The following is a 10,126-nucleotide window of genomic DNA, read 5'->3' on the forward strand; positions in this document are numbered from 1 at the left end:
TTTTTGTCTTTCTGACTTACTTCACTCTACATGACAGACTCTAGATCCATCCACATCTCTACAAATGATCCAATTTCATTCCTTTTTATGGCTGAGTAATATTCCATTGTATATATGTACCACATCTTCTTTAGCCATTCCTCTGTTGATGGACATTTAGGTTGCTTCCATGTCCTGGCTGTTGTAAATAGTGCTGCAGTGAACAATGAGGTACATGACTCTTTTTGAATTATGGTTTTCTCAGGGTATATGCCCAGTAGTGGGATTGCTGCATCATATGGTAGTTCTATTTTTAGTTTTTTAATGAACGTCCATACGGTTCTCAATAGTGGCTGCATCAATTTACGTTCCCACCAGCAGTGCAAGAGGGTTTGTTTTTCTCCACACTCTCTCCAACATTTATTGTTTGTAGATTTTCTTATGGTGGCCATTCTGACTGGTATGAGGTGATACCTCACTGTAGTTTTGTTTTGTATTTCTCTAATGATTTGTGATGTTGAGCATCTTTTCATGTGCCTCTTGGCCATCTGTATTAGCTTTTTAGATTAATATTTCTTATTTTTTATTATTCATATTATGTTTGGATTTTATATGAGAAAGGTAAGCTGTGTGCACACTTCAAGGCCTGATTCAGTTGTCTTTTTAATTTGCTTTTAGCCTCTAATTTCCTAAAGTTTCTGTTAATGGATGCAGAGAATGTAGCTCATTCTCTATACCCTCATGTAACATCGTTATGATAATTCTTGTTATTTCAAAACCTTTCTTAGTCTTTGCTGTAATGGCATTATACTGGTTAAATCAGCATGTTGTAATGAAGATTTACTGATTATAGAACCGGGTTCTGTAGAGGAGTTTAACACATTACAAACCATTTTCAATTTTGAGCTACTGCTAGTAGTACTTTGGTCATTTTTTTTTTTTTTTTAATGTGTAACACTGTGTGTCCTAATGCATTTATCCCAGCTTTTACAATTTGTGGGGATGCTTTTGATATATAGTTACAAAATGTTTTGTTTTGACATGTTTTTAGAGAATTTGATTTCAAAGCCAAGATTAGCTCCTTTAAAATCTTATCTATAAGATGGTTAAATTGGGAAAATCATTTTCCTTTAAACTATGTCTCCAGAAAAGACACAGGTATAAACATAACTTAATATTGTTAAATATATGGTAAAACTCTCTGAAATCCAAATAGATAACTTTTAGATCCATTGGTTGAATATCCATCCCTAGTAAAATGAGAATCTCTATGTTGTTGGTGTTAAGATCATAAAGGCATACTAGAGTGTATAACGCCAAGGAAATGGCCCTTTGTCTTTTCTGCTATGGATGATCATTGGAAGGTACAACAAACAGGAAAGAACATTACAGAATTGTTGAAACCTTCATTTTGGTGGTAGTTTGGAAGATAAATTGTTTTAGGGGCAAGATTAAAAGGAAATAATTTGGGAGACAGTTATAGCAATCTGGACAAGAGGTGATGAAGACCACAATTAAAGACTGACAGTGTGAATATAAAGTAAACAGAGAGGAAGAGCACAGTGCTCAGTAACTGATTCTAGTGATGCCATTTACTGAAAGGCAATGTATAAGGAACAGCTTTGGGGAAGGTTAGATGATTAGTTGAGTAGGAGTTACTTGTGAGACTAGAGTTTGATAGTACAGGCAGCAACTCAGTCCATTGATCTGAAACTCAGGAGAGATATTTGGGTTGGAAAACAGATTTGTTGCTACCAGCAGAGAGATGACAATTACAGCCATTTAATTTTTATGTGACCTTTAGTTATATCCTGAATGAACCCAGAAGGCTCTGCTATTCTAGTTTTCACTGTCTCCCTCTAGCAGTTAACTAATTGATGCATTCAATTGTAAAACACTGAGTGAAGTTGAATAGGATAATTTGTACCTGCCTTAAGAAGGCAAATAAACTAGATTCAGGCAATTCATAAATACAACTCAGCTATGAGGTAAGATAATAAACACTCTATCCTGTTCATGAATCCAGGTTGTCAGGCAGAAATGACCTGAGAGATAGGTTGCTCAGCTAATTTCTCAGATCCAAACAAGCCCATGGCATTGGTGAGGATCAGATGAATTAGATGCGTATGTGGAAGATTTCTCTGTGAAAGGAGTTTAATCCTTCTTCCTTTTCCAGGGAAGGTGACGTACATGAATGAGTAATAGTTGATAATTCCCAAGGTGTAGCTGTGGGAAGGAGAATGTTGGTAATCCATAGTCAGAGGATTTTCAGTAATTATTCATTTCCACATTCATTCCATTCTGAAGAATTGTTTTAAGACAGCCGGTATCTTGAAGGGCACATGGATTCTTCCAGAATAAAACATTGTTAGTCCATGATTAGGCAAAGCCTTTCTATAGCTGGGTTTTGTTGTTGTTTGTACTTTTGTTCCCAGTAGCTGTAAACCGTGAACATTTATTGTTTGAGTCGACTTGTTTATTTTCTTCAGTTACAGCTTCGGACAGTATGAGACTGTGTTATAGGTATAACAATATTGGACATTCATGCAGTAGGTACTATACTACATACTTTACATGCATTGTTATATTTAATTGTTATCCCAATCTCATGAGTTAGGTAACAATTTCATCCTGATTTTGGGGTTGACATAACTGGGATTTAGAGGAATTGTTCATTATGATATAGCGTAGTAGGTGTTGGAACTCTCTCTAGTGGTAGAACTCTTTAGTACTACACCTTCATTTAAATAGTACAAAACTTAGTGCATAGTCTTCTGATAAGGAAAAGAATGTCACCAACGTAATCATTATATTCTTATTTGATAGTATTTATTATAATTTGCTTATAGGTTTCGATTGGTTTCAAAATATAATCATTGCCTGCCAAATTTTATAGAGAATATAAATTAATCAGTGACATTTTATATAGTATTGTGGTTTCAGTTTCTCACTGGATGCAGTGTCATAATCATCCTCTCTCTTTTATCACATCTTAAAATTGGAGAATCCTTTTATTATCTATTATAATTACTCTCCTTTTCAGGTATGTTCTCTTGAACAACAGAAAGCTTTGACATGGATGTATTAACCATTTCATTTTCCACTGTTTATTTGGTTTTAATCCTTATAGCCTGAGAAAAGTTCTCCTTCATCTATAACCTCACACCCTGCTTCTCCTTAGGTCACACTTGGCATCTTATCTGTGAACCTTGTTTTTAAAACTCAGTTTCCTGGACTCCACATTTTGTATACCGAATCAGAGTCTCTAGGGATGAAGTTAGTGAATCTGGAATTTTATCAGGATTCTGAGTAAGTTTTATGTACACTATAGTTTGATGATCACAGCTCTAAGGAGAGATGGTTGGACATACTTTTCTACATGTTTTACCCAGATGCTAATCTTTAACTATATGATGAAAATAACAAAACATTTGTTTTTGTTCCCTCTGAAATTGCAAACAATACATTATCACTCCACATTCCTTACAATTATTGCAAGATATTTTTGGTAGCACATAATTAGTACATTAGTATAATCATACATATAAAACTCAAGTGTGAAAAGATGAATTTTATGTAACATATGATTCAGTGTTAGAATTCATTAACATGAACTAACACTTTAAAGAACAAAGAAGACTCCCAGCCATGGACGCAGGGGATAAAAGTTTTATGCTGAAAGGATGAAGGAGATGATACCAGGTATTTCTTACCATATCATCGGACAAAGAGTTTTTCTTTATTTCATAACTAGCCCAACTGAAAGGTGCAGGGGAATGGTAATACAATTGAATAAACCAAAGGCATCATGACTCAGTTTGTCTATTTCCTTAGAAGAAAACAAATAATTAGTCTTGCCACTTTGAAAACCAGTGTAAACATAAAATTACTATAGTGAATAAAATGAATACAAAGAATATGTTGGTTTTGTATTATGGTTAGGTAAGGAAATGAAAAAGACATGGAGATAACAAGCAGGAAAGGGAAGCCATAGAGGCAGAAAATGAGAGTGCAAAGATAAGGAGGCTTATGTGTTAGCAAGGGCAAAAGAGGCAAACTTCTGCAGAGATTAATAATTGCTGCACAAGATCCACTTCCTCCCTCTTCTTTAGTAGAGGATCCTGAGTATTACTTGAGTACTCAGTATTCTCAGCTAAGTGACAACACTTCCCATTCTCTCTTGTGTCTGCATATAATATTGAGACAAAATGTGAGCCAATGTGATATCAGGAAACCACAGATGTTGGCTAATGGAGTTTCCCTAGTTGGGAGAAGCACTCTTTAGTCTTCCGTTCTTCCTCTGTCCTGTTGCCTGAATTGGGATGTGGTGGACAGAGCTCCAGAAGTTCTCTTGTACCATGAACTATACTTGGGCACAGACACCAAGTGAGGGTGTGGCAACAGAATGATAGGAAGAACTCCATCTCCATGATGATGCTCACACCAACCCCGTACTGCCCACATCAGGAATTTTTATGTGAAACTCTGTCTCTATTTGGCCTCTATAGCTTTTGTAGTTAGTTAGTTATTTGAAGGTGAAACAATTTGAGCTGAACAAAAGGTAGACACCAAAGAGAATAAATCATAATTTTTACTTAATTTTTCCCATCCTTTCGTAGGGGTACTACAACTGACCTTACCACAACCAAAATCCTAGCCCTAACTTTGGCTTTAAACTCAGTTGTTTAGCAATTCTAACAGTAGAGGGAAGGCATCATATAGACTCATATCCAGGGAAAGCTATCCTACTTTGAAGACTCTATGAAGAGACTTGAAGAAGGGTGGCACTTTAGAGTTTCTGCTCTCTAATTTAGTTCTTCTATTTAATATCATTAATAAAGTTCTTGGTCAATAACTTTAATTCCTCCAACAAACCATTGCTGACTCATATCCAGTACACAGTTGCCTGAGGATCCCAGACAAAATCCCACTGGTATAGGTCCTGCTTTTCTTCATTACACTTTTCAAGCAGCTGCTTTGTAATTTACCCTTTCTAGCGTGACCATTATCTCTTACATTCTGAAAGTGCTCTTTCAGAAAAAAGCAATGAGGAAAGACTCCAAAGCAGTGAAATAAGGTCCTCAATCTTAATAGCTGCTATAATATGGACATTTCTGAATGAGCTGTGTGAATTTTTTATTGATAGTGACAATAGATAGAGATGACCCATACTTGGCATACAAGAAATTGACTAAAAGTCAAATTGTTAGATTTCTTCCAGACATGAGGGAAAGGCTACAGAACCAACTGTTTGTTCTTTCCATAATTGCAGTATTTGTTTTGTTCTGTATAATTTTTTGTAGACCTAGCTAATTCATAGTTATATAATGATATTTTACATCTAAGGTATCTACTAATTTTCCCAAGTCTGCTAATATGATTACTAGAAGATGTAATTAAAGATAGTGATGAACAAATATTTTGTCTCTGTAGCCCTAGTACTAAAAACATTTACTAGACAATGTAATTGGAAATACATTTTCAACGAATTAGGAATATATTAAAATAACAAGAGATAGCCAAGTGAAAAATTCATATGAACTCATAAAAGAGCCACACTAGAAATACAAATATCATTCAAATGGAAATCAAATGCATATAGTGGCTTTATTCATAATTAACACAAGAAAACAGGCATCTGTATGTTTACTGTGATTTAAAGAAATATAAAATAGTTACTTTATCAGCTAAATTATTTCTGAAATCCAAAATAGAGAGACTTAAATACCAGAGCATTCCACTGAGCACAAGCGATTGAATTCATGTTTTCACCTTTGCTTTCTCCCAATACTTACAAATATTACTACAGTAAAATAATAGATGTGCCAAGACCAAGAGAATGAGAGCGGGTGTATCTGTGGAACATATCTGTAGAAGTGGGGAAAGAGGTAGATAAGTGTTCAGTTATTGAAATCATCAGAATATTTGAAATCCAAACAAGTGGTCAGGAAAGTGCAGAAGAGAGGAGATTCGCACTACCAACCACAGAAAGGCTGAGATACAGGAGGCAACAGGGATGTTTAGAAGTGGAGGTCCAGTTGGAGAGGATTTTTAAAAACTTTGTAGAAGATGCTGTTAGTTATCTGACCCCTTTTCGCACCTTCTTTACCTGGCTACTACCCTTGCTCAGTGCCAGCAGAAGGAGGTTCACTCTGTCAATAGTCAAACGAGAGGGAATCCGGACTCTGGGATATCAGGCACAGATGATAAAACGGGTATTAAATAAAATTCAATATACAGAACTGTGAGATTCACCAGCCCATTTCTACAGTTACCTGGAACTGTCAGGCTTAAAATCCCTAATTAGTAGACCGAAGGATTCATTTCTGGATAAAAGCCTATATAAGATAATATATTCTTAAAGATGCTGACAGGAAGAGGTCCCTCATCAAAATACCTAGCCCAGAGCTCTGCATCACCCACCAGTCTTCAAGCCCTATACATATATTCAGAACTTCCCATATGCGTCCCAGTGCTTCCTACTAAATAGGAATTCATAGCAAAGAATGACAAGAAATTTAGGTAAAGAGTTGAATATGAAAGACAAATATCAAAATGAAGAGGTATAAAGGAAATGATGGAAATATATATATATATATATATATATATATATATATATATATAGTGCAAGAAACAGGAATAAACATTTATATCTATCTATCTGTCTTTTCACAGAGGAAATGAGAAAGACTTTTTGGATATTTAAAATATTATAGTAGAAATTAAAAATAAAATAATTGTAAATGAAATTGAAATATTTTCTCAAAGAGTAGGAAAAATGGCCATGTGATGATAAGTAGAAGCAAAAAATAATATTAGGGAATAAATATAGGCAGTCTAGCATCTGAATGATAGAAGTCCCAGAAAGAGAAGATCAAGAAAATATAGGAGAGGTAATTATGAAACAAATAATTTAAAAAATTTCTGTGTGTGTGTGTCTGCCTTGGGTCTTCGTTGCTACGCACAGGCTTTCTTTAGTTGAGGAAAGTGGGGACTACTCTTCGTTATGGTGTGCAGGCTTCTCATTTCAGTGGCTTCTCTTGTTGCAGAGCACAGGCTCTAGGCATGCGGGCTTCAGTAGTTGTGGCTTGCAAGCTCTAGAGCGCAGGCTCAGTAGTTGTGGTGCATGGGCTTAGTTGCTCCATGACATGTGGGATCTTTCCGGACCAGGGCTCAAACCTGTGTCCCCTGCCTTGATAGGCGGATTCTTAACCACTGTGCCACCAGGGAAGTCCCCCCCCCTTTTTTTTTAAAGAACTGAGTAACATGCATCTCCAGATTAAATGGGTCCAAAGAGAGGGAGAGGGAGAGAGAGAGAGAATGAAAAAATACTTGAAATAAAAATGGTATCCAGTGTCTCCAAAAGTCATACTGGAATCTCGAAGAAAGTGAATAAATTACTTTAAAACACAGAAGGGGAGTAGTTTTGAACCTAGAAATCTCTACTTGACCAAGAAACCAAGTAATTCTAAGAGTAGGTTGAAGACATTTTTCAGACATACAAGATACCTAAAACTGAACTCTCTTGCACTTTTTCCAAGGACTCCACTGAAAGAGACACTCCACCAATATGAGATAAGGCATTAAAAGGGCAAAATATATTTTAAGAAACAGAGGATTAGTACTGTAATTAGGAAAGCATCTCCACCCAAAGTGGAAACTTGAGAGCCCAGGAAGACAACTTTGCACTGAGTTTGGAGAACCAGCCTCTCAAATTTGAGCAGGATAAAGGACTCCAGAAGGAATATTTTCAAAAAGAAAACACATCAAATAGGATCTGTGATGGTTTTTAATGTTTTTCAGGGGAAGTTTATAATTATGAAAGGTAGTTTGGAGGTCAGTTACTGATGAATTAAGATACAAAGAACAAAGCAAACAAAATAAAAGTAACTATTACTTCAAGGAAAATAAAACTCTATACACAAAAGAGAATGAAATCATGGTATACTTCAGCAGTGCATTTTATTTACAATGTAGTGATGAATTGACACCACACATTGACTTTAAGAAACATTATTATGTCACTCTCTTGGGAGATGGAGGAATGGGAAGGATGCTGTGGAGCTTACCATGCAAGAGACCAGTGAAATCCATACTGAAGATTTTTAAAAACTGAAAAATCAAGAAACAACACGATAAACCTGTTGTTTAGAAACATGTAGTTAAATAACAAATTATCAGTTGAAGGGTTAAAAGGGGTGGCCTGTGAGGAAGAGAAATAGAAAGAGTAAATGGTTTTCATAAAAATGTCTTGTAGTTTTACTTGACATCTTAACCTTCAGTATTTTCATTTATGATTCTAAATACAAACACAAATATCAAATAAAAAGGCGTTAACCACTCCTTTTGTGAATACATTTTAAGGCTGTCATGCCTTTGTCATTTGGAGTGCTCAGTACTTTCAGCTACTTCCTAACATTGCTTGTTAGGAAGTTGGAGCAAGGAAGAAGGGGACAGTGTCTCTGGAGGGAGTAGAAGATGAAGACATGGCAATACACGTTTCATACTTTCTACAATAACTTACCCTTGTCCTGCTTAAGCCTCTTATTTATTATTTAATGACAAAAGACAAAATCTAATTCACTAAATTAAAAATAGCAAGCCAGGGGACTTCCCTGATGGCACAGTGGTTAAGAATCCACCTGCCAGTGCAGGGGACATGGGTTTGAGCCCTGGTCCGGGAAGATCCCACATGCCGTGGAGCAGCTAAGCCTGTGCGCCACAACTCCTGAGGTTGAGTGCCACAACTACTGAAGCCTGCGTGTCTAGAGCCCATGCTCCGCAACAGGAGAAGCCACTGCAATGAGAAGCCCACGCACCGCAATGAAGAGTAGCCCCTGCTAGCCACAACTAGAGAAAACCCATGCACAGCAACGAAGACCTAACACAGCCAAAAATAAGTTAATTAAAACAAAATAGCAAGCCACTTTTTAAAATTAAGAAATACTGCTAAATGCCAGAAAACATTGAAATCTCTCTAAAACCTTAAATATATACAATAATTATATTATTAGGCAATATGGTTTTCTTTTTTAATAATTTTTATTGGAGTATAGGTGATTTACAATGTTGTGTTAGTTTCAGGTGTACAGCAAAGTGAATCAGTTATACATATACATATATCCACTCTTTTTTTTTTTTTTAAGATTCTTTTCGCATATAGGCCATTACAGAGTATTGAGTAGAGTTCCCTGTGTGATACAGCAGGTTCTTATTAGTTATCTATTTATACATAGTAGTCTGTATATGTCAATCCCAATCTCCCAATTTATCCCTCCCCACCCCATCCCCTGGTTTTCTTTTATTTGACCATTGCACACTATACAAAGTGACCCAGAGTAGGACTCTGGCTTTTACAATTACTTTGAATTATTCTGCACTGTGGCAGAATAATTTAATTATTATCATCAGGGCTTTAAAAAAAATCATGCCTGTTCTTATGTTAGCATTTTTATGCCACCTTCCTTTGGCAATCAATATTAATTCTATTTCAAAGCATGATAGGATAATCAGTCCAAGAGTTATTTTTTCCAAGGGTTGCCTCCATAAAAATTTTTGAGAATCACTGCCACAGTCCTGGGTCTTTCCTTACATTTGCTATACATTTCTCAGTCTGAAAAAGGAGCCTATTACCATGAACGTAAAAACGAGCATCTAAAGTTATGACTCAGACAGTTCACTGCACTGGGAACGAATTTGAAAATGTAGAAATAACTGTAAAGAAAATCTGGTTAGGTTAAACCAGTAGCTCCCCAAAGTGGTCCTTGTACTAGCTGTATCAGAAGCTCCTGGAGGTTCTTACTTAAAATAGATTTAGAACTTATCCCATCACTGTAAGACCATAACATTTTTGAGTGTGATCTGGTAACCAATAGATAACAGTTGAGATGTTTCTAACTACCTGCTTAGACTGAAATTATTTTTGTGTTTAACAGAGGCTTTGTTTACATTTAATTATATTAAACCCTGAATAATAATTGGGGCTAATTAGTTTCTGTCACAGTTGTAAGGTCATTACTGCATAAGCCACAGCTATAATGGCTGAAGGTAGATCTTCCCTAGAGATACAACTTTAAAGCACAAGAAACCACAGAAACCACAGGAAAAAAATGATTGCTTTAATTTGTCACTGAGCTTTGAGCTTTTG

The sequence above is a fragment of the Kogia breviceps genome, chromosome 8 (assembly GCF_026419965.1).
Source record: "Kogia breviceps isolate mKogBre1 chromosome 8, mKogBre1 haplotype 1, whole genome shotgun sequence".
NCBI lineage: Eukaryota > Metazoa > Chordata > Mammalia > Artiodactyla > Physeteridae > Kogia > Kogia breviceps.